This window comes from Phoca vitulina, unplaced genomic scaffold (genome assembly GCF_004348235.1).
Source record: "Phoca vitulina isolate PV1807 unplaced genomic scaffold, GSC_HSeal_1.0 scaffold32, whole genome shotgun sequence".
Taxonomy (NCBI): domain Eukaryota; kingdom Metazoa; phylum Chordata; class Mammalia; order Carnivora; family Phocidae; genus Phoca; species Phoca vitulina.
Window position 1 is genome coordinate 1,945,368 of NW_022589735.1, and position 27,034 is coordinate 1,972,401.

Here is a 27,034-nt window from a genome sequence, read left to right on the forward strand (position 1 = left end):
GCACAGAATTACCTTATGACCTACAAATTCCACTTCTGGGTACATACCCAAAGGAATTGAAAGCAGGGACACAAACACATACTCATACACACATGTTCAGATCAGCATTATTAACAGCCGAAAAGAGGAAGCAACTGAAGTGTCCATCAATATATGAATAGATACTAGAGTATCATTCTGCCTAAGAAAGGAAGGAAATTTTGACACCTACAATACAGGTGAACCTTGAAGATATTATGCTAAGTAAAATAAACCAGTCACAAAAGAACAAATATGGTATTATTCCACCTACATGAGGTGCCTACAGTAGTCAAATTCAAAGAAAAAGTACAATGGTGGTTGCCAGTGGGCTGAAGGGAGGCAAAATGGGGAGTTAATGTTTAATGTATACGGAGTTTCAGTTTTGGAAAATGAAAAGTTCTGGATATGGGTGGTGGTGATGAATGAACAAAAATATGAATGTACTCAACGCCACTGAAGTGCATAAAAATGGCTAAAATGGTAAATTTTTTTTAGGGTTTTTTTTTTTTTTTTTTTTGACAGACACACAGCGAGAGAAGGAACACAAGCAAGGGGAGTGAGAGAGGCAGAAGCCGGCTTCCCACTGAGCAGGGAGCCCGATGTGGGGCTCCATCCCAGGACCCTGGGATCATGACCTGAGCCGAAGGCAGACGCTTAACGACTGAGCCACCCAGGCACCCCTAAAATGGTAAATTTTGTTATATATATTTTACCACCAAAACACACACACAAACAACAGGATAGGGAGTGAGAATGTCATAGTGAGAGGCAAATTTTAGAATTTCCCGTAAATTAAAGATCACTTTCAGCAATGAAGATAAATGTCTCAATGGAAAAATCACATTAACCAGCCTTCATAAATGGATAGCATTTGTGTCAAGAGAAGAATGAGGCACTCCAGTACGAATGCCTGGAAGGTGCAGAGGACATGTAGCAACAATTTACAGTAGAAAATGAAGTTGAGGGGCACCTGGGTGGCTCAGTCAGTTGAGCAACTCTTGGTTTCGGCTCAGGTCATGATCTCAGGTTTGTGAGATCCGCCCAGCACCAGACTCTGTGGAGAGTCTCCTTGAGGATCCTCTCCCTCCACTCCTCCCATCCCGTCAAGTTTTCTCTCTCTCAAATAAGTAGTAAATCAGGGGCGCCTGGGTGGCTCAGTCGTTAAGCGTCTGCCTTCGGCTCAGGTCATGATCCCAGGGTCCTGGGATCGAGCCCCGCATCGGGCTCCCTGCTCCGCGGGAAGCCTGCTTCTCCCTCTCCCACTCCCCCTGCTTGTGTTCCCCCTCTCGCTGTGTCTCTGTCAAATAAATAAATAAAATCTTAAAAAAAAAAAAAGTAAGTAGTAAATCTTCAAGAAAAGAGAAGAAAATGAAGTTGAACAAATTAATTTAAAGCCAGAATTTAGGTCTTGAATGCCAACCTAAGAGGCTGATCAGTTCAGCAAGAAGATAGCAATAAGTTTCTCAAATGAACAAGAGTACTGCTTAGGTGTAAGAGACTGAAAGGTGGAGGGGGAGATGGGAAAACATTCAACTAACTGTGGCAAACACTAATTGAGCAACCATATGTTCCCAAATCTCAGATTAAAAACTGAAGAGAGAAGAGGGACAGGTGGCGACCTGGGATTCCCGGAGTACTGGTTGATAATTTACTGTTTCTTGGTCTACACAGTGGATGTGGATAGTCTTCACTCAAATACAGCATTAGGCAGGTACTCTTATGATTTGAGCACTCTTCTACAGGTATATGATACTTTAATTTTTAAAAGTTTTGTCAAAAATAAAAGCCCAGGCCCCATTTCCAAGAAACCCCCAGATGGGAAGAAGACATAGATAAAAATATTTACCAAACAGTATGAAAGATGCAACCACAGAATATGTACAAGCTACCCGAAAAGCACTGAGTTCTAAGAGAAAACCCAGAGGCAGTGACATCTAAGGTAGGTTTTGAAGAGTAAATGAGTTTGTCAGAGGGATGGAAAAAAAGAGAACAGCTCCAGGCAAAGGAAAAAATATGAAAAAGGCACCAAACAAAACAAAAATAGAACAATTTATCCAGAGAACCACAAGTAGTTTCAATAGTTCAAAGATAAGATAATCCAAACTGCAATGGAAGTAGAGAAAAACAGAAAAAAGGAATTAATGTAATGTGAACACCAGGAAGAAGAATGGAATGGAGATGGTTTTCAATTTGAGGCTCTCCATAACCTGACCTTGCCTCATCTATCACAGTTCCACCCACAAGCTAGACTCCAGAAGGGAAAGACTCTTTTTCCTCCTTCATTCAACAGTATCTAATTTGCCCTCCAGGCCAGGCACCAGGTCAAAGGCTAAGGCTAACAAGGGGCTCATAGGCCCACTTTGTAGCAGAAAAGGCAAACAGGGACATCAATAATATAAGGTACAGTATAACGAGTACACCTCCTGGTGAGAAGAGGTTTGCTACCAGAAAGGAAAGCCCTAACTTGAGTCATGAGATATGACTAAGAGCTCATCATGAAAGGAACAGAATACAACTGGGGGGGAGGGGGAAGGGGAGTGCATCACTGAGGAAACAGCCTTTATAGATAAGCCTACACCCCTTACATCCAATCCATATTTAAGTCCTGTCTCATTTCCCCAAAATACAGTTCCCTTCATCCACACCACCTCACTCCCACCATCTTCCTTTAACATCAGATCATGAGGGCGCCTGCGTGGCTCAGTTGGTTGGGCGATTGCCTTTGGCTCAGGTCATGATCCTGGAGTCCTGGATGGAACCCGCATCTCGGATGGGTCCCTTATCTCAGGCTCCCTGCTCAGTGGAGAGTCTGCTTCTCCCTCTGACCCTCCCCCCTTCTCGTGCTCTCTCTCTCATATTCTCTCCCTCTCAAATATTTTTTTTAAAAAAGAAATAATAAAACATCAGATCATGAAACTCCCTACGATGGCTTCTTACAGATCTTAGAATAAGATCCAAACATATGACCTGGTGTTCCCTGGCAATCTCATGTGAGGCCTTCTCCCCACCCCAAAATTGTTCAAGCTATACAGGTCTTAGGTATCAAAACACATTAAGTTCATTCCTGGCTCAGGACCTTTACACAAGCAGAGGACCCTGTTCCCTTGGTCCAGATCTTCACCAACACTACACACCATCACCTGCAACAACCAGGTCTGTCTGTCATGTCTCAGGCTATTACTTTCTCAAAAAATTCCAGGACCCTACCAGTTACTGCTGATTTCCACATATGGTTTAGGTTTCCAGAAAAGAAAACTGTCTCATTTTGGGCATTCTGAGTTTGAGAAGCCCCTGGGACACACAGCTCTCTGGTGTACAGGTGACCATGTAAGTGAGGTGAGACATTCGCTATCAAGACAGAAACTTGGACTTGAGCACCAAAGTTTGAAGACATGGAAAATGCACAGAGAAGGGATTCTCAGCTTAGAGGGAGAAGGCACCCCTGATCTCTAAGTCAGTGTACAGAATGAGATGCTGATGGCAACGAAGATGATGCCACATCAACAGTGTCAAAGACTGACATACAATCTTGGGTATGAGTGGATTGAAAAGGAAAAAAAAAAAACTGAGAAGAGCCAAAAATATATGGAAAATCATAAGAGTTATGTCGTAATTCCCACCAACTCCTATTCCCTTTTATGCTTCCTCCACTGACAAAACCCTACTCACCTTTCATTCAGTTCAAACGCCACCCCCTTCCAGAGCCCTTCTGGACTTCTCCAAACAAAACCTATTAGGCCCCTCTCCATGCTTCCACAAGTTTTTTTCTATCGTTAGTATAGAAGATACGACCCATGCACAATTACTATTACGGCACTTATAACAGTCTGCCCTGCACTACATCTGGAGTATATGCCTTCCCTACATTACACTGTGAGGCCTTGGGAGCACAGCCCGTACCTTAAATCATCTATGGGCCCTTAAAAAAAAGCGGATAAAAATTATTTAACTGAAAAGTCAAGAAAAGTAACTAATTAAGCAGAGGCTATGGATAATTTATTTCTCTTGTAAAACAAAATAACATATCCTAATTAATTTAACTTACATTTTCCTAAAGTAACATAAACCCATACAGTCATTTCAAAAGTCACTGCTAAACAAAATATCCTCTCATGGAAATGCTTATCCTGTTGCAACAATACAATGATGTAACCGTTTCCTTCAACATAAATACGAAATGCCCTTAATTTAGTTGGGAGACTTCGCATATCTTACTCTCCTAAATGTGTAAATTCTATTCAAAACAAACACCCCAAAAATGTTCCAAAGACACAGGAGGACCTAAGAGGGTGTCTGCCAATCCTGGTTTGAGCCAACTGCCGCCTGCATTGCTGGGAAGCCATTCCTGCCAAGCCAGGGTCAGGCATTTAATCCACATTTTTTCCAACAAGTGCTTCAGACACGCACACTCCTTTTAAAAGTCAACAAGAAAGAGTCCAACGCCCCCCGGGCAAACGAGGACTAACCAGAGTGAAGCGCGTCCTACCAACCAGCACAAGAAGTCTGAGTAATTTCACAACAAAGGTTAACTTGGTACACGCCAAAAGTCCACTCGGGTGTGGCGCACCTTCCCGGCCAGACCCGGTCAGAGAAAGGCGGCACCCCACTCGCGCCTTCGCCGGGGCCCGGGCGTGCGGGAGCGCGGGCTCAGCAAACCTCAGGTCCACCAGACCGCCAAGTTTCGGTGGCGGGGGAGGAGGAGGAGGGTGCGACCACGGAAACCACAAACCACAATCACTTCACAGGAAAGCTCAACTCCCCGCCACTCCCGCACCGGAAACAGCGCGCAGGCTCCCCTCCACAGGCAAGACGGCCGCGGGGGCCCGGCGCGGCCCGGCGCGCGCACCGAGTCGGCTGGGACAAAGTTTAGAAACCGGGAGAAACTTTCCCGAGAGGAAGCGGCGCGTCCGCGCGGGGCCTGCCGCTCGCTCTGCTCCAGCCTCCGCGGCCCCTCAACTTCCCCAGCGCCAGGAAGCGCCGGCCCCGCCCGCCCCGCCGGCCAGTCGGCCGGCCAGAGCGCAGGCCAGGGGCCCCGCACGGGAAGCGGGCCGGCCGCAGCACCGCAGCCCGCCAAGAGCCCGATTCAGGGCGGGGTCGCGGAGGAGACCGCCGCCCGCCCGCACGCAAGAGGAACCCCTCGGCCCGGAGCCCGCGCCCGCCTGAAGAGAGTTACCTGCGGCGAGTGGGCGAGTGCAGGAAGATTCCCGAGGACCGAAGCCGAGACGGCCGCCGCTTTGTCTCCCTCCGGTCCGACTCCGAGGAGGAAATGGGCCGCCAGGCGCCCCCGCCCCCGGCCCGCCCCCCGCCCGCGGCCCCGGCCCCGGCCCCGCCCGCCCTTCCGAGCACCTCCCTCCGGCGCGCTCTTCCGGGCGCCTCCCGCCACCGCCCCGCTTTCCCGGCCCTCGCTTTCGGGGTGAGGCCCCAACCGAGAGACCCTGGTGACGCCGAGCCGAAACTCCCAAGAGGACCTCTTGCTCTCCGCTCTGTGCCCCCGAGTTACTTCATCCCAGGCCCCTAATGCGCGTTCAGGCAGGGAGGGATCCCGGAGAGGAAGGAGGAGCGGTAACTCCTGGAACAGCCCGGGAGCGGGGGAGGGCAGGTGAGTCACCGCTCCGCGCACAGGTGAGTCTCAGGGTGCTGCCCGCGCTGGCTCCACCCTCCCCCCAGCCGGTGCCTCCGGGACCGGGCGCGGCGACACAGTCCTGGGGACGCTTATATGAGGAGTGCCACAGGTGCTCCCGAGTAACAGGCTTCCAGAAAAGTACTGTAAGCCCACCCATTGGTTTTACGGAAGAAAACTGGCCTCACAGCTTCAGGCGTAGTGGTACTAGAATCCAACTCTAGGGACTTTACAAAGGTGATGTGGAAGGCTTCCTTGAAGTCATCTAACTCATTCCCTCACTTCACAGATCCGGGAGCCAAGAGCCCTCCTGTTGATAGACAAGAAGCATGTCACAGCAGCATCCCCTCCTGAGATTGGCTCCCTACACACACACACACAGTTGAGGGACCTGGCTGCTATCCCTATGCCTCCAGCCATTTTGGGAATGTTATTCCCACCCTTCCTTATCTTCCTGGCGAATGCTCTAAAAAAAACTTCAAAACAAACAAAACAAAAAACAAACAAAACAATTACATACTAATTATCAGCCTGGTATAGAAAACCCTAATGAGGTTTCAACTCCTTCATCATGGGATGAAGAACAAGGTTGATTTCAGTATTGGCCTAGAAATCCAAAATAAAGCAAGACCAATACCCACAGCCACCTTGGTCCTGAGCCAGTATTGAGCAGGGTGCTAGGGAGAATGCCCTCAACATATTTACCCTTTACTACTCACATCTCCCTCTCCCCTGGGAAATGCAAACTCTAGGAAAACAGAACGTGTATTCTGTACAGCACCCAGCTCACTGCTCACCCCCTAGACAGCACCAAGTTAACATCCACGGGTGAGTGTGCCCTCCCTAATTGAAAGCACTATGGGTTTGTGCTGGTTGAGAGATGTGGACTGGGAGGCCTGGGTGGCTCAGTGGTTAAGTGATGACTTTTGGTTTCAGCTTGGGTCATGATCTCAAGTTAGTGAGATCCAGCCCCACCTTGGCCTCCCCACTCAGCACAGTCCGCTTGTCCCTCTCCCTCTGGTCCTCCTCCCCCCGCCCCCCACGTGCTATCTCACACTCCCTCTCTCTCAAATAAAAAAATCTTTTAAAAAAAAAGTGTTGTTTGTTTGTTTGTTTGACAGAGAGAGACACAGCGAGAGAGGGAACACAAGCTGGGGGAGTGGGAGAGGGAGAAGCAGGCTTCCTGCGGAGCAGGGAGCCTGATGCCGGGCTCGATCCCAGGACCCTGGGATCATGACCCGAGCCGAAGGCAGACGCTTAACAACTGAGCCACCCAGGCGCCCCTAAAAAAAAAACACTTTAAAAGGAAGAAAGAAGGGATGTGGACAACAGGCAATAGGACCATGAAGGAAGAGAGCAAACCTAAAGAGAAAGACCATAATAAGGCCATTCTTGTCCATCTACACCCCATTCTGTTTCTGTCTTCAGAGTTTTTGCTCCTGTGGTCTCCCCTGCCTGGAGTGGGCATGGCTTCCCCCATTACACTTGGCTACCTCAGAACATAGTAATCAGTCAATAAATATCTGTGTGAACCAACAAGAGACAGTTGAAGGATTATGCTCCATAGCTTTGTATTATCTATCACTTCACTCAGGAGCAGCTACTTAATTTGTGAGGCCCCTTGTTCAAAAATTATTAACAATTTCAAGACAGCAACAGTGGAGCATTAATGAAGGCTTTCTAAGCATAAGGCTCTACTATAGGTTTAATATTTTCATCCCTCAAAATTCATATGTTGAAAACCTGATGCCAAAAGTGATGGTATTAAGAAATGGGGCCTCTGAGAGGTGATTAGGTCATGAGGGTGGAGCCCTTGGGAACGGGATTAGTGCCGTTATAAAAGAGGGCCCAGAGATATCCCTTGCGCCTTCTGCCATGTGAGGACACAGCAAGAAGGATCAGACTATGAACCAGGAAGAGAGCTTTTACTGGTTGTGAATGTGACCATGCTGATGCCTTGATCTTGGACTTTCCAGCCTCCAGAACTGTGAGAAATAAATTGCTGTTGTTTATACTACCCAGTCTGTGATATTTTGTTAGAGCAATGCAAAGGCCCTAAAGATGAAAGTGCAGGGATGTTTTAGGAAGAGGAGGGTCAGGGGCGCCTGGGTGGCTCAGTTGGTTAAGCGACTGCCTTCGGCTCAGGTCATAATCCTGGAGTCCCTGGATCAAGTCCCACATCGGGCTCCCTGCTCAGCAGGGAGTCTGCTTTGCCCTCTGACCCTCCCCCCTCTCAGGTGCTCTCTCTCTCTCATTCTCTCTCTCTCAAATAAATAAATTAAAAAATTTAAAAAAAAAAAAGGAAGAGGAGGGTCAGGTGACAAAAATGATAGGAAGATAGACTTGCAGTGTGTCCTGTAAGCTAAGGGGAGTCAGCTTTCTACCTCTGAGAAACCTTGAAAAGCTTACCAGGGAAGACTCGAGCGTTCATTATGTCCCAGGCACTTGCTTTGTGCCAGGGGAAGCTGGGGGAATGACAGTGACTAAAACTAACCTGATCCTGTTCTCCCACAACTTAAAATGTAATGGAAGAGACAGCTATTAAAACAGGTAAACTCTCGGGGCACCTGAGTGGCTCAGTCAGTTAAACGTCTGCCTTCAACTCAGGACATGATCTCAGGGTCCTGGGATCGAGTCCCACATCAGGCTCCTTGCTCATCAGGGAGTCTGCTTCTCCCTCTGCCTGTTCTGCCTGCCACTCCCACTGCTGGTGCTCGCTCTCTCTCTCTCTCTCTCTGACAAATAAAATCTTTTAAAAAAAAATAAAAATAAAAAAATAAAACACGTAAACTCTAAAAAGAAAGTCAAGTGGGAAGATAGGAGATACAAGTAGATTTTGGGGGGAAATTAACCTGGTCTGGGTTCAGTGACCTGAGGAAGGGACCTTTATTCTATGACCCACTCCAGTCACACTTTAGGACTCACCTCTCCACCGAAACTGCTTTTATCAAGGTCCCTGATGACCTCCATGATGCTACATCCAGTGGTCAGTCTCTGTGCGAGTTGACTTGTATCATCATCAGTGTTTTGATCACTCTCCTTCTTGAAACACTATCTTCATTTGGCCTCTAGGGTACTAGGTTCTTCGGAGTTTCTTCCATCCTCCCTGGCTCTAACTTACTCTCCTTAAATCCTCCCAAGCTCTAAGTGTTAGAGCAGCAGGTCTCAAGGTGTAGTCCAAGGACTCCTAAGTCCCTTTCCAGGGGGTAGTAAGATGGAAACTATTTTCATAATAATATTAGAATATCATTTGACTTTTTCACTCCCAGTCTCTCATGGTATACAGTACAGTATACCAGACTACATGACACATAATAGGGCATCACATAGAATGCAGAAACAGATATAGAATCCAATTACCTTTAATTAAGCCAGACAGTAAAGAGATTTGCAAAAATGCAAAATAAATGATACGTCTCCCCAAATTTCCTTTTAAGAAACATTGTCATTTTTCTTTAAAAGATATTTATGATAATTTAATAATACAGTAAACATTGATAGATAAGACTCATAAACAAAAGCCCTTTGAGATCCTCAAAAAGTTTTAAGAGTGTAGAAGATTCCTGAGATTAAAAAGTTTAAGAACTGCTGTTAGAGTGTCCCAGGACTCCATCCTTGGACCTCTTTTCTATTTGCCATAATCCCATTGGTGATCTCATCCAGTCTTTTGGCATTAAGTATGCTGACAATTCCAGGTTTATATAGCAACCTGAACCTTTCTCCTGAATTCCAAACTCCCATTTCCCTACTTGTACCTCTATTTGGATACCTAGTAGGCATCTAGGCATCTCACACTTCATATGTCTGTATGTCTAAAAGTGATTTCCTGATAACTCTGTCCAAACCTGCTGATCCCACAGATTTCTTCATTTCATTAAAGGGCAATTCCAGGGGCACCTGGGTGGCTCAGTCAGTTAAGTGTCTGCCTTATGCTCAGGTCATGAACCCAGGGTCCTGGGATTGAGCGCGCATCACATCGGGCTCCCTGCTCAGTGGTAGTCTGCTTCTCCCTCTCCCTCTGCTCCTCCTCCTGGCTCATGCTCTCTCTCTCTCTCTCAAATAAATAAATAAAATCTTTTTTAAAAAATGGGAACTCCATTCCTGTAGTTGTTTAGGCCAAAAACTTTGGAGTCATCCTTGACTATGTTCTTTCCCTCACACATTTTATATCTGGTTCCTCAACAAATCTGTGCCTCTACCTTCAAAATATATTCAGTGTGTGTGTGTATATATATTTTTATTTTTTATTTTTATTTTTTTTACCATTTCCACTGTTATCATCCTGAATCAAGCCATCATCATCACTTACTTGAATTTCACAGGAGCCTCCTCACTGGTCGCCTTACTTTTGCCCTTGCCTCCCTCAGTCTAGTCTTAATTCAGCAGCTGGAGTGATTCTGTTAAAATATAAGTCCAAACATGTCACTCCTACTCTGCCCAAAAGTCTCCATTGGCTCCTATCCCATCCAGAGTAAAAGGCAAGGTCCTTATAAGGGCCTGCAGACCTCACCTGCTCCTACACATTTCTCTGACACACTGGCCTCTTTACTATTCCTGGAACCCATCAGGCAGGCTCTCGCCTTAGGGCCTTTGCTTTCTGCCTGGAATGCTCTCCTCCAAAAAGCTGCCTGACTCACTCTCTCACCTCCCCCAGGTCTAGGCTCAGCTGTCACTTTTTGAGGGAGGCTTCCTCTTGGCCACCCTATTTAAAATTACAACCCCTTCCCCCAACATTCCCATCCCTCTTTCCTTGCTTTATATTTCTGCTTAGGGTGTATCACCATCCGACATAAAAACTCATACATACATTTATTTTTTAACATCATTTTCTCTTGTCTTCCACTAGAATTCAAGCCTCATGAGGGCTAGAGATTTTGTCTGTTTCGTTTAGTGCTATGTCCTTGGTACCTAGAAGAGTGCCTGGTACATAGCAGATCTCTCAATAAATATTTGTCAAATGAATGAAAAAATAAGTGGGACCTTAAAAAAAGACATTGACAAGATGCATAGGGAAAGAAGGAAAGAGCTTGATTCTAGACCAAGGGACAAGGAAGTCTGAAGGCCCTGAGTCCCATTCCAGGAAAAGAAGTTCTGTGATTCAGAAGCTGGCAAGGTAGGTAGAGGCCAGACTGGAGAGGACTTTGTAAGGCTTTACATTTTATTGTGAGGGGAATGGGACATCACAAAGGATTTTAAACAAAGAGATACCATGATCATATTTTGTTTTTAAAAATTTTACTTTGCAAAAAAGCAGATTGTAAAGCAATACACATAATACCCTATTTATGTTTGAACAACATATACGTATCCATTTTAATGCTCTTTTCTCATAGCCGCTGAGCCATTTAAAACATATCATCTGTTCAGAACCCTCCATTTCTTCCTATCTCACTCTGAATAAAATCTACATGATCTTGCCTAGCAACCTCAGACCCATCTTTGGCTTTTTCCCTGTATCTTTCCCTGCCATCCACCCTGGGGTCCTAGACTTTTTCATAACACATCAAGCACCTTCCTGCCTCATAGCCTTTGCATTTCCAGTTCCCTGTCCTTGGAATGGTCTTCCCCCATAGCATTTTATCTCACCCCATGGCCTCATTCAGATCTCAAAGGTCTCCTTGTCCAAGAGGGGTTCCCTAACCACCCCTTGTGAAATACCCACTAGCATCCACTTTCCTCCTCTCCCCTCTCCATTTTCTTTCTTTTTGTTTTAAGATTTATTTATTTTTAAAGATTTTATTTATTTATTAGAGAGAAAGAGAGCACACGCACGCACGAGCACAAGCAGAGAGAGCAGCAGAGGGAGAGGGAGAAGCAGGCTTTCTGCTGAGCAGGGAGCCTGACGCAGGGCTCGATCCCAGGACCCTGGGATCATGTCCTGAGCTGAAGGGAGATGCTTAACAGACTGAGCCCCTATTTATTTATTTTTGAGGGAGAGAGCACATGAGCATGAACACGGGGGTTGGGGGCAGGGGCAGAGGGAGGAGAGATAGTCTTAGGCAGACTCTCCGCTGAGCGCAGAGCCTGACTTGGGGCTCGATCTCACGACTCTGAGATGACAACCTGAGCCAAAACCAAGAGCAGGACGCTCAATCAACTGCACCACCCAGGCACCCCTCCATTTTATTTCTTTACCCTACTGTTCTTCATAGCACTCGTCACCATCCAGTACATTATATGGCTATTTATCTACTTACGGTCTTCCCCATTAGAATGTAAGTGTCATTAAAGCAGGTCATTTTTTCTTCTTTTCGCTGTTGTGGTTCCAACACCTAGAACTGTGCCTGGTAGGTAACAGGTACTCAGTTGAATGAATGGTTATAAGTGTGTAAGAATACACAGCAAAGTGTTACAGTGGTTACATGCAGGGAGGGGAATTAGGAGCAAAATTATATCTAAAAATAAGTTTTTTGGGGCGCCTGGGTGGCTCAGATGGTTACGTGTCTGCCTTTGGCTCAGGTCATGATCCCAGGGTCCTGGGATCGAGCCCCACATCAGGCTCCTAGCTCAGTGGGGAACCTGCTTCTCCCTCTCCTCTGCCTCTCTCCCTGCTCAAGCTCTCTCTCTCTCTCTCTCTATGTCTCAAATGAATAAATAAAATCTTAAAAAAAAAAATACAGCCCTTCCAATTTCCTTTAAATAATGTCTTTTAAAAAAAGGGGAGGGGAACGGAGGAGTACGGATGGGCTTTATTCTTCTCTTTAAAAAATTATCAGTGGGCTTTATTATGAAAACCTGGTTCTTTGTATTCAACATTCTAAAAATTCTTTTTTTGTCTGGCATTTTTAGATTTTTATAGGAGTAGGAAAAGTGCTATCAAAATAAGAATTGTTGTAGCATAAACGGAATTAAACTAATACACTTTAGATCTCAGATGTATTGGTGAATGAGTCATGTGTCTCCATTCATTGCTTCTGTTGCCTGACAACAATTTTTCTAGATTCCAAGAAACTTTGAGAAAATAAATACCACTGGAACAGAGCAGAGAGATACATCTGCCAGGAATCTTAAATGTCCTGTAGGTCCCCACATAAGCATTCTGAATACAAGAGAACTTAAAATGGAAGCCAGGGCAGCCTTTGTTTTTTGCTCACCCAGAGTGAATCTGATTCCAGGTTGAGGACTCAGGCTGGCTGAGTAGGCCCTGGGATTCCCAGACTCGGGAGCTCCCAGTGGAGCGTGGCAAACCTACATTCCATCCTGACTCCCTCCACTGGTTCTTACCAGTCCAGCTTCTTTATTTCTTCAATCACAGTAAGTCACTCTTCTGTCTGCCTGGGAGTCTGGCAGAACCTGCCCCTCTATCGCAGAAGGTTATTATCCTATTCATGCATCCATTCACTTCCTCAATCAACAAATATTTTGGAGCACCTACTGTATGACACACATAGTACTGGACCCTGTAGTTACAGTAGTGGGCAGCCCTTGTGAAATTTACACTCTAGAGAGAAAGAAAGACAGTAAGTAGGTAACAATTAAAGGGACAGAATGATTTCAGTTAGGGGTAAATGATGAGAGTGATGGGGAAGAGGTGTGCTCATTTACATAGCGAGGTCAGGAATGGCCTCACTAAAAAGATGATGTTTGTGCTGAGACTTGAATGACCAAAAGAGCCTGGTGATAAAGCCAAATGTCCCACAGGAGGAAATAGCAAGTGCAAATGCCCCAGGGTGGGAATAAGCCTGACATATTCAAGGAGCAGAAGGAAGGCCAGTGCCCTGAGGGGTAGTAGATGAGGAAAAGAGTAGTCCTAGATGAGGTCAGAAAGGTAGGCAGGAGCCAAATCATGTAAGACCCTGTAGGTGATGGTAAGAAGCTTGCATTGTCCTTTCAGAGCAATGGGAGGCCCCCGGGGGGATTAAGAAGTGGAGTAAACATGATCTGATTTGCATTTTTAAAAGATCACTTTGTCGTATTAAGAATGGAGTGTAAGGGAACATAAGTGAATGCCTATCATCATTCATTCATCTATTCAAATATTCAAAATATTTTTGTGGTGCCTGATTGCCAGGCAATGTACCAAGCACTGGGAAATGATGGTGAGAAAAACATAATTCCTCCCCTCAAGGAGCTTACAAGACGATTGGAGAGACAGAGGAGTACATAGGCTCTTACAATGAGCTAAGAACTGTGCTGGGAGTCACCTCCATGTGATATAGGAACCCAGAAGAATTCATTCATTCACTTGTTCATTCGTTCGTTCGTTCATCTAGTAAATATGTGCCAAGCTCTTAAGATACAATGGTGACGTAAACAGACAAGGCACGTATCCCCATGGTGTTTACAGATCAGTGGAGGAGAGACACATCAATTAAACAGCCTCACAGACCTATCATTAGCCGTTGTGATATAAGCTATGGAAGACAAATAATGTGACTGGAGAGGAGAAGCCTGATAGTGTCTGGGAGGACTCAGGAGCCCTGGGGGATGAGCTGCAGGTATGTAGTTAAGTAGGTAAAAAAAAGGAGAGGAATATTGTCCACTATACCTCAATAAAGCAGGGGGAGAAAAGAAGGGGAAGAATACTGTGGGCCAGCCCTAGCTCCATGGGTCAGGAAAGACTTTCTGACATTGAAGCTGAGTCCTGAAGGAAAAGTAGAAGTTAGCCAGGTGAGGGGAGCTGGAGGGGAAGGGAAGGCATTCCAGAACAAGGAAACGGCCTATGTAAAGGCATGGAGATAACAGAACATTGTGGATTCTGGAAAAAGCAAGGTGTTCCATATGGCTGGGCTGTAGAGTAGAAAGGCACAGCAAGGTCAAAGAAAATGGTGAAGTAAGCAGGGTTAGAATCATGCTCTACTAATAATTCTTTTGAACTTCATTCTGAAGGCAGCAGGGAACTGCTAAAGGACTTGAAGCAGGAGAAAGGCCAGGCCAGATGAAGTGTTAGAAACTCCTATGGACACAAATGGGAGACTGGCTGAGCCCTCACGACCTGCCATGCTTTATCGAGCACAGCAGATCCTACTGAAAGTAGACATTATGCCCTCCGTGAAATCCCTCTTAGGACTTCCTGGGTTGAGGGAGGGCCAGTCTTGCAAATGAGTTTGGCCACTCTATCACTGCCTCTTCCCACTGTCCTCAGCCTAGCGCAGGACCAGCAAAAGTCATGAATTCAGAAGACATCTACTTCTTGTGCTGAGCAGCAACTTATCCGTGCCTCCATAACTGGGTGTACGAAGGAACCCAGTTTCCTCTGCCTCACGGGCCATAATGTGGTGCACAGAGCAAGGGCCCTTTAGGTCTCAGTGACTTATTCCTTTCATTAATTTGCTTAAGGTGAGGCTATGACACGTGCGCCCCCACCCCAGACTACTATCATTTGCACTCAGCATTTTGGTCTCACCTTGAACTTTCAGCCAAACATTTAGCTCTCTACACCTAAGCCATTTTAGCCCAGTGGTGGGCAATGTCTTCTGATTGCCCTGACCTCCAAGGGGTCTTTAGGTTTAGGGGTGGAGAGAAAATATCTTGTGTCTCCACGGAGGCTAAGGCCCAGAACACCAGGGTCAGATTTCCAAAATGTGGCCCAGGTAGGTCCTTCCTGCCTCAAATGGCTTGCCATTGTTATAGGAAAAAATCTAAACAATTTAGCGTGGCCCACAGGGCCCTTGGAGATCACTCCGTTCCACCAGCTGTCCCCCTGTCCAGAGGGCTCTTCCCCCCAGTGGTGGTGCCTTGTTATTGTTTGGGTCTCAAATTAAATGTTGCCTTCTAAATTTGGCCTCCCTGACAGGTACTCGGATAGTCCCACTCTATCCCATTACCCCACTGTATTTTCTTCATAGCTTATGTCACCATCCAAAATTAGTTGTTTATCTCCTTGCTAATTGTTGGTCTTCTCCCTCTAGAATGTGGCTTGACAGCTTGGTTCTTGTCTGTCTTGTTTACTGTTTTATCCCCAGTACCCAGAACAGTGTCTGGCACACAGTAGGTGCAGAATGAATGAACAGTCCTGGCCTATCTTTCCAACCTCGTCCCAATCCATTCCTACATTATTCCCTAAGCTTTGAAGGGATGGAGGTCCATGGAAGTCTTCAGACCTGCCTTGCTAACGGAAGCCCTGAAGTCGTTCAACCTGGAACAACTTTCCTCTTTTCCAGCCACCAACCTCCTCGCTCCCACACTTATTCTCCCTTTTCTTCCAGATTCTGAAATCCTCCCAGATATTCAAGCCTGGTACACACCTCTGTCAAGGCTCATCTCACTGCACTGCAATGAGACATTTACCTGTCATCTACCCCACTGGCCCATGTCTGTGATCTCCTAAAAGCAGGCATTCATTTACCTCCTTCTCCCTAGGATGCAAGACAGTAATCAGCAGCCAGTAGGCACTTCACTAATGTTTGTTGACTGACTAGGTAGAAAAATGTGGTTCAGAGAAACGTGAATTAGGAAGCCATGGTCATGTTTCAGTGGTAGGAGGGGTTGTCATAAATCTAGACCTACAGTAGACAGGCAGCCTCTTCCTATGGGCCAAACCAGGAAAATGCCACCATATTAAATTCTGATAATGCAGAGCAAAAGGGGGTGGGTATGGCCAAATGGACCCTGCTTCCCACCATCCATGTACTCCCAAGTGGGCAGCAGCCGTTCATTCACGGGTGAGAAGTCCAGGAGAAGCTCACTATCAACTCTGGCAGGATCAGTCCAGGAGGCCTGGAGAAGCACCAGCTAAAGTTTGCACAGCACTTCCACTCCTCCAAGCAAGTCCTCAAACTTTATCACACTAGAGTCTGGGGTGAAGGAAAGCAATTCTCATACTATCAGTGAGACTCAGAGAGGTCCAGCAGCCTGCCCAAGGACACGCCATCAGGAGTGAGTTGCTCTATTAGCAGTGCCTTTATTCTGCTATTCGGGAGCCCTTCACATGCTCATCCAAGATTTAGTTGCTAAGCTCCTAGAAGTGTGTGTAATTATTGTTGTCTAAAATACAGAACAGTAGAATGTGTAATTAGATGCTTTTAATAAAGTCCTTTTGGATGATGCTGATACCGATGCTGATGATGCTGAAGATGATGGCAATTTTTGATAATGATGACGATGAAGATGTTATCCTTGAAGACAAGGGCCAGGAGGGGACCCTTCTCTCTGAATGGAGCCAGAGCCGGCACCACAGCAAAGGGCTGATCAGGATGCAGCACTGCCTAGCATTTGATCTGAATTCCCATTATCACCGAGCCTATATCACAGTAAATGCTGCATGGTTATACGAGCACATTCTTACAAACAGCACACTTTAGGACAGGTAATGTTCTAACCACTTTATATATATTAGCTCATATATGTAACACCCTATAAGCTAGGAATTAACATCATCACCCCTGTTTTATAAAGAAACTAAGGCACACGCCGGGAAGTAGAATAATTTGACAAGAGCCAGAAAGTGCCAGACCAGGGTGTTGGACCCAGGCAGCCTGAGTCCAGAGCTGTGGTGACCATGGTGACGTGCTGCTCAGATTTCCCTTTGAGAGAACTGTTGTAGTGAACAGAGTTGACCCACCCTGAGACCCATCACAGCATCCACACCAAGGCCATGCTTCCTCTGGGACGCTCTCAGCCCATGAGTGAGCTCAGCAGGGGTGCCAGAGTTGGGCCATTCCTGCCCAACACAGGACCCCTCTGATGGGCAACTTTTGTGTGCATGTGGTAAAATATACATAACATGAAATTTACCAAATTTACCATTTCAGCTATTTTTAAATATACAAATCAGTGGCATTAGGTACATTCACATTGTGTGCAACCACCACCATCATTCATCTTCAGAACTTTCTCATCTTGGGGCGCCTGGGTGGCTCAGTCGTTAAGCGTCTGCCTTCAGCTCAGGTCATGATCCCAGGGTCCTGGGATCGAGCCCCGCATCGGGCTCCCTGCTCCACGGGAAGCCTGCTTCTCCCTCTCCCACTCCCCCTGCTTGTGTTCCCTCTCTCGCTGTGTCTCTCTCTGTCAAATAAATAAATAAAATCTTAAAAAAAAAAAAAAAGAACTTTCTCATCTTCCCAAACGGAAACTCTATGCCCATTAAACATTAACTCCTCATTTTACATAGTAAATTCTTTTTGAAACTTGTGTTATATATATATGTCTTTGTAGAAACACACACCAGGCAAAAGAAAAAAATTAAATTCACCTATTATTCTACTACCTCAGATAGTTTCCAATTATTACTATCATTACTGTTTCATTATGGGGTAGAGCTCTCTCGGTGTTTATCTCTGCATATAAGTTTCTGTTTAAGGGAACTTGGTTCTCCCATAGGATGAATTGGGTGGAAATAACGTTAGGGAGCTTGGATTCTATAAAGTGACTTAGTTCAGGCATGCATTCATTCATCCATTTGCTTAATACATATTTACTGAACAGCCACCAAGTATCAGGTGCTGCTCTAGGCACAAGGGATACAAGACAGACACAGCTCTTGCCTGCAGAAAACATACAGGCTATTGGAACCTTAGATGGATGCATCATCAGGCTATCACAATACACTGCTGTGTGGTCTCCGAGCAGGGCCACCAAGCCCAACCTGGCTTCCAGGAGAAAGTGGTGTCTAAATCAAGATCTGGGGAATGACAAGGAGTTAACCAGGCAAAAGAGAAGAAATTTTAAGAGGCATTGTAGGGCTAGAACCTAGGCAAACGGGTCCATGTATAACAGGTTTGATTGCCTACAGAGCATCTGACTCTGCTCACAACTGCAACAACAAAAAAAAAGATTAATGACTCTGTGTGTGTGTGTGTGTGTGTGTGCACGCGTGCGTGTAGAGCAGCAACTCAGACTGAGCAGGGGATAAGACCTTAACCAGTCAAGGAATCTTGGGAGGAGGGTTTCAAAAAGCAGATACTCAGGAACCCACCAGAGGAGAGAAGCTAACTGATCCCCAACCTTAGACTAGAAATACTGGCCAAGCATTCAATTCTCTGAGGGCAGGGAGATGGCAGCTTCTCCGTCCCTTTGGAGTTCATAGGCCCAAGACAAAGCCACACACGAAGAGGAACCTCGGTTGTCACTGGTGCCATGCATCCTTGTTTCCCAGCCTAAAGAGGCCTTAGGCAACAGGAAGACATCCTGGATGATTCCGGCATCATCTTGCGCCACCTCTTAGGAGTGCAGTTGATTCAACATGAAGTAAGCAGTCTAGGGTCTTGGAAGTGATGCAGAAAAAAGATGAAAGCTCGGCCTTTTCCTGAGTAGATATGAATTACTAATCAATAGCAGCAGCACCACTGCCCATCACAGAATTTCCACAATAGGCTGGTGATCAGGAGAGAGTAAGTATTGTTTCAAGTATTGTTTTGATGTTATTTTTTCTTATTGACCGCAACTGACATCTTGTTTTCTGCATCCTATAGTTCTCATTGGCCACGTTCTATTTTAGCATATGAGTATAAATAAAATTATTCAATGAGGTAGTCTCAAAAGGGCTCCAAGTGTGCTGAGAGGCACCACCATCTCATTAAATGTGAGTATCTTTACCATGTAACTTGGGTTTTGGCGGGGGGAGCGGCAGACAACCACGGGGTGGTATTTTTAGGTACGTAGGTGAGGCAGGACCCACACATGCCACCCCAGCCCTCTGAACAGGAAAGACAGCTCCTCTCTCCTCCCAGGCTGGGAGGGATGGGCTAAGATGACAGCGCTTCCTCAGGATCATCTTCCTTGAGAGCCAGCAAGCCCTCCACTCCCCCATCCAGCTCTAGTACGTGGCCAAGCAGCTGCCAGCAAGTGGCCGAGGGAGTCAAGGCCCATGGCTGTGGCCAGTGAGGCCTGGACACAGACATGGACTGGAACCCCCTCAGGCCCGGTAGCTGGAGCCCTATGACAGGCAACCACAAAAAGCAGGATGGGCCAGGGGTCTGCATGTCCTGCCCATGAAAGAAATGTCACCACCTCCCTCAGGGACAGGCCCTGGGTGGGGGCTGTCACTGTGTGGGTGAACACCCACTGGTCTTCTCAGCCAATTTGGGAATCAGGGTAAAAATAACACTAGCCGCATCATTTTCCAAAATTAAGGGCGATGCTATAGCAAATGTATGCAGATGTATACAGACACAGATGGGAACAAGTGTATTTAATTGTAAATGAGTCAGAACAGAGCAAATGAGATTTCCCTTATATTTGGGTTCCAAAAATTACAGAGAAAATGTGCCTGAGGCAGAAACAAACCCAAAAAAACCCACCCAACCCCAAAAAAACACACAAAAAAACGGGGGTAGGTTATTGAGGCAAGAGCCACAAGGGAAGGCCTTTGGCATCCAGAAAGCTAGGGTGCCTTTGTCCCCTCTGCGTTTATGAGAAACTGTCCTGGCGCCTGAGAGCTTGATCCCAGAGGCCCTAAAGCGGCCAGGGTGCTCACAGACGGACACAGGCAAAGACAGCAGGCCCGGCGGGGCCTTGGCCTCTTCTGACCACAGAATGGGGAGAGGAAGGGAGGGCTGTGATCCCAAGAAGGGAGCCAAAGGCTAGCTTTGGGGACCTCAGAGAAATGAACCGAGGCAGAGAAAAAGAGAGAGGGAGAAAAACCACCTCTGCGTGGTTCCCCGTGGCCAGAGAGAAAGGAATGACAACAGAATACTTCTCGTTTGGAAAGCATCATTTCTCCACAATGGCTTTAAGGAAGGCACCTGGTAGAGTGCCAGGCTCTCGGGAGATCTTCAGCAAATACTAGAAGGAAAAGAAAGAGAAAGGATGGAAGGAAGGAAAAAGCTGTCATCTCACACGTCCCTTCCATTCCGTGGACTGAAGTCTTGCTGGAGTGGAAACATGCAGAAACAGAAGGGCAGGTTGCCCAAGGAAAAGGGGGTACGCTTCAGAAGACACAAGGGTGCCCGCCCTCAGGGCCCAGGGAAAAGCGAGACACACCCATCCTGCCAGGCCTCCTACCCCTGAAGGCTCATCCCCTCCACAGGCAGCAGCCTGGAATTCATACCTACCCCCTGTGCCTGAACAACTGTAATTTGCTCCTCAGGGAACAGAAAAACACGGGTTTCACCACAGCAGGTGAGCCGTCCCTAGGGCAGCAACCCCACACGGAAATCAGGAAGCTTTGTGCATCTGGCCCCTGCAGAGCTCAGCACATGGCAGGAATCTAAGAAATGCCTGCACGACGATGAATGTGTGAATGAATGCATGCGTGAATGTGAATGAATGAACCCAACAAAGACTTTCCCCACCTGAAATCGGCCTCTGGTTTGAGCTGTTACCTCTCCCTCCGCAGGCCTGTTTCCTCTGATCACAGATGGTTCTCCGCCGCCGCCCCCCCTCCCCCCAGCCCCAGGAGTAGCAAAGCCAGCCTTTTCCTCGCTCCAGCTCCCCTGGCAGGAGGGTTCCGGGAAGGCAGGAAGCACAAAGACTCCTCTGGGGAAAAGGGCAAGGGGAGCTTTCATCCCAGCCACCCCTGCCTTCTCGGTCCACCCCCCGTCGCATTTGCAGTCCCTGCCTTATCTCCCCCGGAAAGCCCAGAGGGCTGGGTGGGCCTTGCTGACATTTGACCCAAGCCCCTCCCCCACCTCCCCCTCCCAGCTCCACTCTCACCCCTGCCCCACCCGGGGATTTCAGCTGGAAGGAAGCCCCGTACTGTGTGCCTGGCGGTCTGCAGGTCAGCTCCGGGGAGGGATCCTTGCGCTCCGGAGTGCCACACGCCCGGGAGAGCCTGTGCCTCAGTTCTGCAGGTCCTCTGAGCCACCCGTGCCGGTGCCCACCCTGCTCGGTGCCAGTGGAGACAGACACGGGAGAGGAAAAGGAAGAAACGCGGCACAGCTGGGAGCAGCCCAGCATCCTCACTGCAGCTCCAGGCTGCCACATGCCAGCCTGGTGCAGCTTAAAAAGCAGTCAAGGAGAGTCGAAAACCCGGCTGCGCGCAGAGGCCCCTGTCTGCCATGCACAGGCTTCATCTGGGCACCAGCTTCCTGCAAAAGCTCAGTCCCCAGCTCTGGCCCCGTTCTGCCACCTGCCTCCCGCTTGGCCCTGCGCTTTGCCTTCTGTGTATGATGCTGCAGGATGTGTCCCACTTTTCTAGCCCCTCCATCTTCCTGCTTCTTGTTCTTCTTCTCCCCCCTTCCTCACCTGGTCCGTTTGCTCAACCGTTTACGGTTTATGAAGCTCTTTCAGATACATCACATCAGACATAAGATGAATTCAGTGACATGTGTGATACAGCCGGGACTGTGGCATAGACCGATCAAGGCTACTGGAAGAGGCAGGTTTTGAAAAGAAGGAGAAAAGAGACAGGGACCCTGTTAGCATGACAAGCACCCCAGCCATGCTGTACGTGGGAGAAGCATCGTGTGTAGACACCTCATCTTCACACTGGGCTGTGGAAAAGCAGGCCCCATCGTTCATGGCCTCCAAGCAAGACCTAAAGACTGACATCCACGCTTGTGTTTTGTGAGATGTCTGTTCTGGTTCGGGTTCCTCCAAAACGGCCGCTGAAAGAGGGGTTCAAGTGCGAATACTTTATCTGGGAGGTGACTACAGGAAACGGGTAGGGGAGTGAGAAAGTGAGACAGAAGGGAAGGAAACCACAAGAGGGTATGCTGGAAGGTGCTAAGTTACTACATGGACAACTGGGGCTCAGATCTGCTGGGAACTCCAGTGGACAATGTGGAAGGCGCCCCCCGGGTTGGCCCGGCTTACGGGTAAGCCCCAAGCTGGGCTACACGCACGCTTCTGTCATTGGTCGGGAGCTGAGAGCTGCTTCCAGAAGTGAACCATTAATTCCCTGGTACTTCGCACTTCCCCGGTGCAGCGGCCAAGTGTGTTCCTGTGGCCAGAACAAAGTCCTCAGGCAGGGTCCGGTGGTACTGTGAGCCGTCTCTGGCACAGAGGCGAGCACCGAGAAAGGACTGGAACAGGGCAACAGCCACGTGTGCTCCAGACCCCAGGAGTCTTCCCACCAATAGCCTGGACCTTCAGCCAGTCTGAGTGGGTCTCTAGCCCTTGAAACTAAACAGCCCGTCTCTGTCCCTCATCACCCCCAGTAGCTAGGCAAGGCAGTGCAAAGGTCCCCCACTCTGCCTCCCCTCCCTGGTCCCTGTGGCCCGAAGAGGTCTCTCTTCCCCACTTCAAAATGTCTTTGAATCTCCATCCATTCTTCTTTCCTTTGCTCTGGGCTTGGAATATTTTCCTTCCACTTGAGCTTTTGTACACACACACACACACACACACACACACCCCTGCACACACCCTCTGTTCTTGAACGACGGGCAGAAGTTGTGAAGAGAGTGTTCTAGGCAGGGGAAGCAGCAAGAGCTTGCATATTAACTGGCTCTAAGGATGCCCCGCCCAGTGGCTTCCCATCACCCACGATACAAAGTCCACATTCCTGAGCCTGGAATTCAATACCTTAACCCAATTTACCAGGCTTTCTTAGCTTCATCTACTTCAGTCTTTCCCTCTGCGTCTTACAAATCAGCATTTATCAAGGTCTTTACTACGTGCCAGATGCATCAGGCACCGGGGAGGAGCAGTGCCTCAGATAGACAGAGTTACACCGTCCCTGTCCTCACAGAGTTTACAGCTCGTTAAGGGTGGAGAGGACAGAAATGGGGTGGAGACCATTAGAAGATTGCCCTTCTCTGAACCACAAAGGCTCAGGGCAAGAGCCCAGACCACCTGCCCGCCTGGGCTCCGTGCCTCTCCGCATCTATAGCCAGCCTCCCATAATTCCTGCCTCCTGAGAGTCACACCTGGCCTAATTCCTTCCCACACTGTGCCAGAGTCAGTCTATATGACCAACAGAAAAGAGCAGAAGTGCGGCGCCTGGCTGGCTCAGTCAGTAGAGCGCGCGACTCTTGATCTCGGGGTTGTGAGTTCGAGCCCCACGTTGGGTGTAGAGATCACTTAAAAATAAAATCAACAGAAATAATGGTTTGTCATTTCTGAGATTAGGATATAAAAGACACTGCACCTTCTGTGTTGGGCTCTCTCTCTCTCAGATCGTTTGCTCTGAAATTTAATTGCCATATCACAAACATCTTTGAAGAGAAACTGAGACTTCCAGCAAACAGCTACATCAGTAGCTGACCCTCCAGCTCCAGTCAAACCCCCCGTGATACAAACCCCCTGAGAGACAGAACCACCCTGCTAAGCTGCTCCCTGATTTCTGACCCTCAGAAACTGTATAAGATAATAAATCTTCTTAAGCCACTATATTTGGGGGTAATTTGTTACACAGCAATAAATAACTAATATAACACCTTTCATGCTTTCACCTTCCCCTTGATATCCAGAACCTTTCTGCTTGTTCCATATGGTTCCTATTGTCCGCCTGCTCACCAGCATCTCTTGGTTGGCCCAACAGAGAACATTACAACAGGATCCCAAAGGTGCTTTCAAAGCCTTATAGTTGGCTAGAACCCTTCACACTTTTCTTTCCCTTAGTAGTTTTTCCCATAATTTACGCTCCCTTATACAATTCGAGAGGAAAAAAAAGAAGCCTTATGTTCCTGATTCTTTACACTCACTTCTTCCCCTTGGCCTTGTGAGAGGGACTTGGCCTGAGAGGTCTCTGTCTAAGCCCCTCAAAGCTTCTACTCTCTCTGTGAACAAAAGAAGTGAGCTTGCAAGAGTAAACGGGACTTGGACCTCAAGAAAGCTTGGAGTTGGATTTTAAATGTGGAATTTGTGTTCTCTGAGTGGGTTCCAAACCTGGAAGTTTCCTCACCCTCCTCTGATTCAGTCTGTCTGCCTCACTGGACTGCTCTTTCCAAGGGAGATACACAAACACTTCCCTGAATGGTTTCTTTGGAGGGCATGAAGGAAGTACACATTCAAATGCAGAATTCTCTTAAAGCGGTAGCACAGGGTGTAGACACGCTTAGAATTGAATCACAGGGCTGGCTTCCCCTATCAGCAGAGGATTCAAGTTCCGGATTTAGTTTTCCCTTTTGTTTTCATTTTCTGTGAGAAGGCTAAGATCAAGTGAGAAGTAGCTCTGGAAATTCCCATGGGTCATTAAACCACCTGCCTGGCCCAGGCCACCACCCTACGGTTTGGCATTGAGGGACCATTTCCCCAGGCTTTGTAATAGTCCAGAAAGGGACATAACACAGAAAAGACTGAAGCAGTTTTAGTTATTTTGGCAATATGGTTGTGTTATTCTCCTTTGGAGTGAGGGCAACTTGTTCTGAAAGGCAGAAAGGAGATATAAGGAGATACAGGGTACCCTTTAATGCGTCTCTACTATATACAGTATGGTTATTTCATTCCTAACAAGATCCAAGTGAGAGAGGTTTTGGTGGCAGTTTTAGAACATGGCTTCAGGGGCGCCTGGGTGGCTCAGTTGGTTAAGTGACTGCCTTCAGCTCAGGTCATGATCCCGGAGTCCTGGGATCGAGTCCCACATCGGGCTCTCGGTTCAGCAGGGAGTCTGCTCCTCCATCTGACCCTCTCCCCTCTCATGCTGTTTCTCTCTTGCTCGCTCTCTAATAAATAAATAAATAAAATCTTAAAAAAAAAAAAGAAAGAACATGGCTTCAAATTCTTTGCCCCTCCTGTCTCCAAGAGATGGGGTCTACTCTATGTCCTCTTCCCTTGAATCGAGGCAGACTGGTGACTTCTCTGAATGCAGAATACAGTGGAAATAATGCTATGTGACTCCCAGTGCCATATCATAAAAGGCCATGAAGTTCCTGCCCTGTTGGCTGGGACACTCATTGTCAGAACCATGAGTCATCATGGAAGAAGTCCCAGAGCCCAGAGGCCACCATGCTGTGAGGAAGCCCAAGCCACCGTAGATGGAGGCTCTGCTCAAGAGTCCCAACTGAGCTCAGTTTCAGGTCATCCCAGCTGAATCCCAGATACCACAAAACAGAAACAACCCATTCGCACTGTGCCTTGTCCAAATTACTGACCCACAGAATCTGTGAGCATGACAAATTGTTGTTTTTTTTTTTTAATGCCACTAAATTTGGGATTGTTTGTTACACAGCAATAGAAAACCATTAACACTCTTAGTATTCCTGTTGCACAGATGTGGAAACTGAGACTCAGAGAAGTTAAGTTTTAAGGCTTGTAAGTGGCAGAGAGACAATGTGAACTCAGGTTTCTAACTATAGAGACCACTGTTTTTCCAATAGGGACCAAGTCAGGGATGGGATATCAGGACTAGTTGGATTGTGGGGTTGGAGAGAATCATATACTTGTACTTTTCCTTGATTGAATCACACTGCAAATCCTGTACTAACCTTTCCCTCTCAGGGCAGATATGCCCACATACTTCGACAATTAGATACACTTGGCAAAGATCAATCTAGCTTCTCGGACTGGTTATTACCTGATGCTGAGAGTGGGAAGCTGAAGCAGGATTCCTGGGTCTGGAGGTCTTATCTCTAGTAGGTCAGGCCTGTGTGCTGGTGCCAGACTGACCCATTTTTCAGGCAGATCCTGACCTCCAGGAGATGCTCTGAGCTAGCACCTCTCTGAGTACCAATCAAAAGCCCTTTGAAGATTGGCCTAAAAAAAATGAGGTGGCGGTGAGGCGGGTTTGGCCCTTTGTTTCCTGTGGAGAGGGAATATGGGATCTACTCTCTCTTCTCTCTTCCCTGTTTACAATGGTGCTGAGGGTTCATTTTGTTCATTTTTAAAGTCTCTGGAGGGTGTCAGGTGCCAGGTGCTATAATAAGTGTGAAATTTAACTACTTTTTCACCAAGGCAAAAAACCCAGGCTCAGAGATTCAAGTGCTGGGAATCTGCTTATAAAAGGCAGGCACCCTATTGTCAACTTTAAATAAATTGCAACTGAAGCATGATCAGGCCCTGAATTATCACGGCAAGTCCTCCCAGGAGCTCTCACTCTCCAGCAAGGGACAAGCAATAGGAAGTCAGTCCAGGAAAGAGGCCAGGTGGAAGCCACAGTCCTGCTACCTCTCATGGCTGGGGGCTTCCAATGGCCCATCCTTTCTTCCAGAACGTACTGTTCTCCCTAGAGAGACTCACCATGCCACTGTGCAGACCTCCAACACCCTCCCCACATCCTCTCAGCCCCACCTCCCTGGGCAATAACTTCTGGTGAGTGCTGTAGGCCGAGTTTTCCAGAGGTACAGCCCTGGCCATTAACCTTTAAAGAGCAAAATGCCAATAGTGCTGCGTCATAGGGAGCACACTTTCTATTTACAGCTGCTTTTTCAGATCACAAGGCACTAGGGAAACAGAGAATTTTGCTTTAATAACAAGAAGGTGCTTAGAATTAATGCAGGGGAGGAAAAGCCACGAAGAGATCTGAGCAAGCCATGGAGAATCCAGATCAAACAGTGGAGATGTTGGGCAGCGTACTGCAAGAAGGTTCTGGGGCCCAAGCTACTGGGAACTGCTTTGGCCAGTTCTACAGAAAAGGGAAATAAGCATTTACTGAGCTCTTTCAAGATATTTTACAACCATACATATTCCTCATTT

General features: G+C 47.3%; 1 protein-coding gene across 5 annotated transcripts in view; it reads right to left on the reverse strand.

The window, feature by feature from the left end:
• CTNNA1 (catenin alpha 1) overlaps positions 1–27,034 on the reverse strand; it is a 306,207-nt gene that overhangs the window by 174,548 nt on the left and 104,625 nt on the right. For 2 of the 5 annotated variants that reach the window (XM_032425303.1, XM_032425302.1), the window contains exon 1: positions 5,195–5,309. The exons of 1 other annotated variant lie outside the window; for it this stretch is intronic. The gene's annotated coding sequence lies outside the window, so the exon portion shown is untranslated. Of the gene's footprint in view, positions 1–4,795; positions 4,821–5,194; positions 5,310–21,218; positions 21,488–27,034 lie in introns of those variants that run through there. 2 more of the 5 variants (XM_032425305.1, XM_032425306.1) reach the window with 2 other exon arrangements.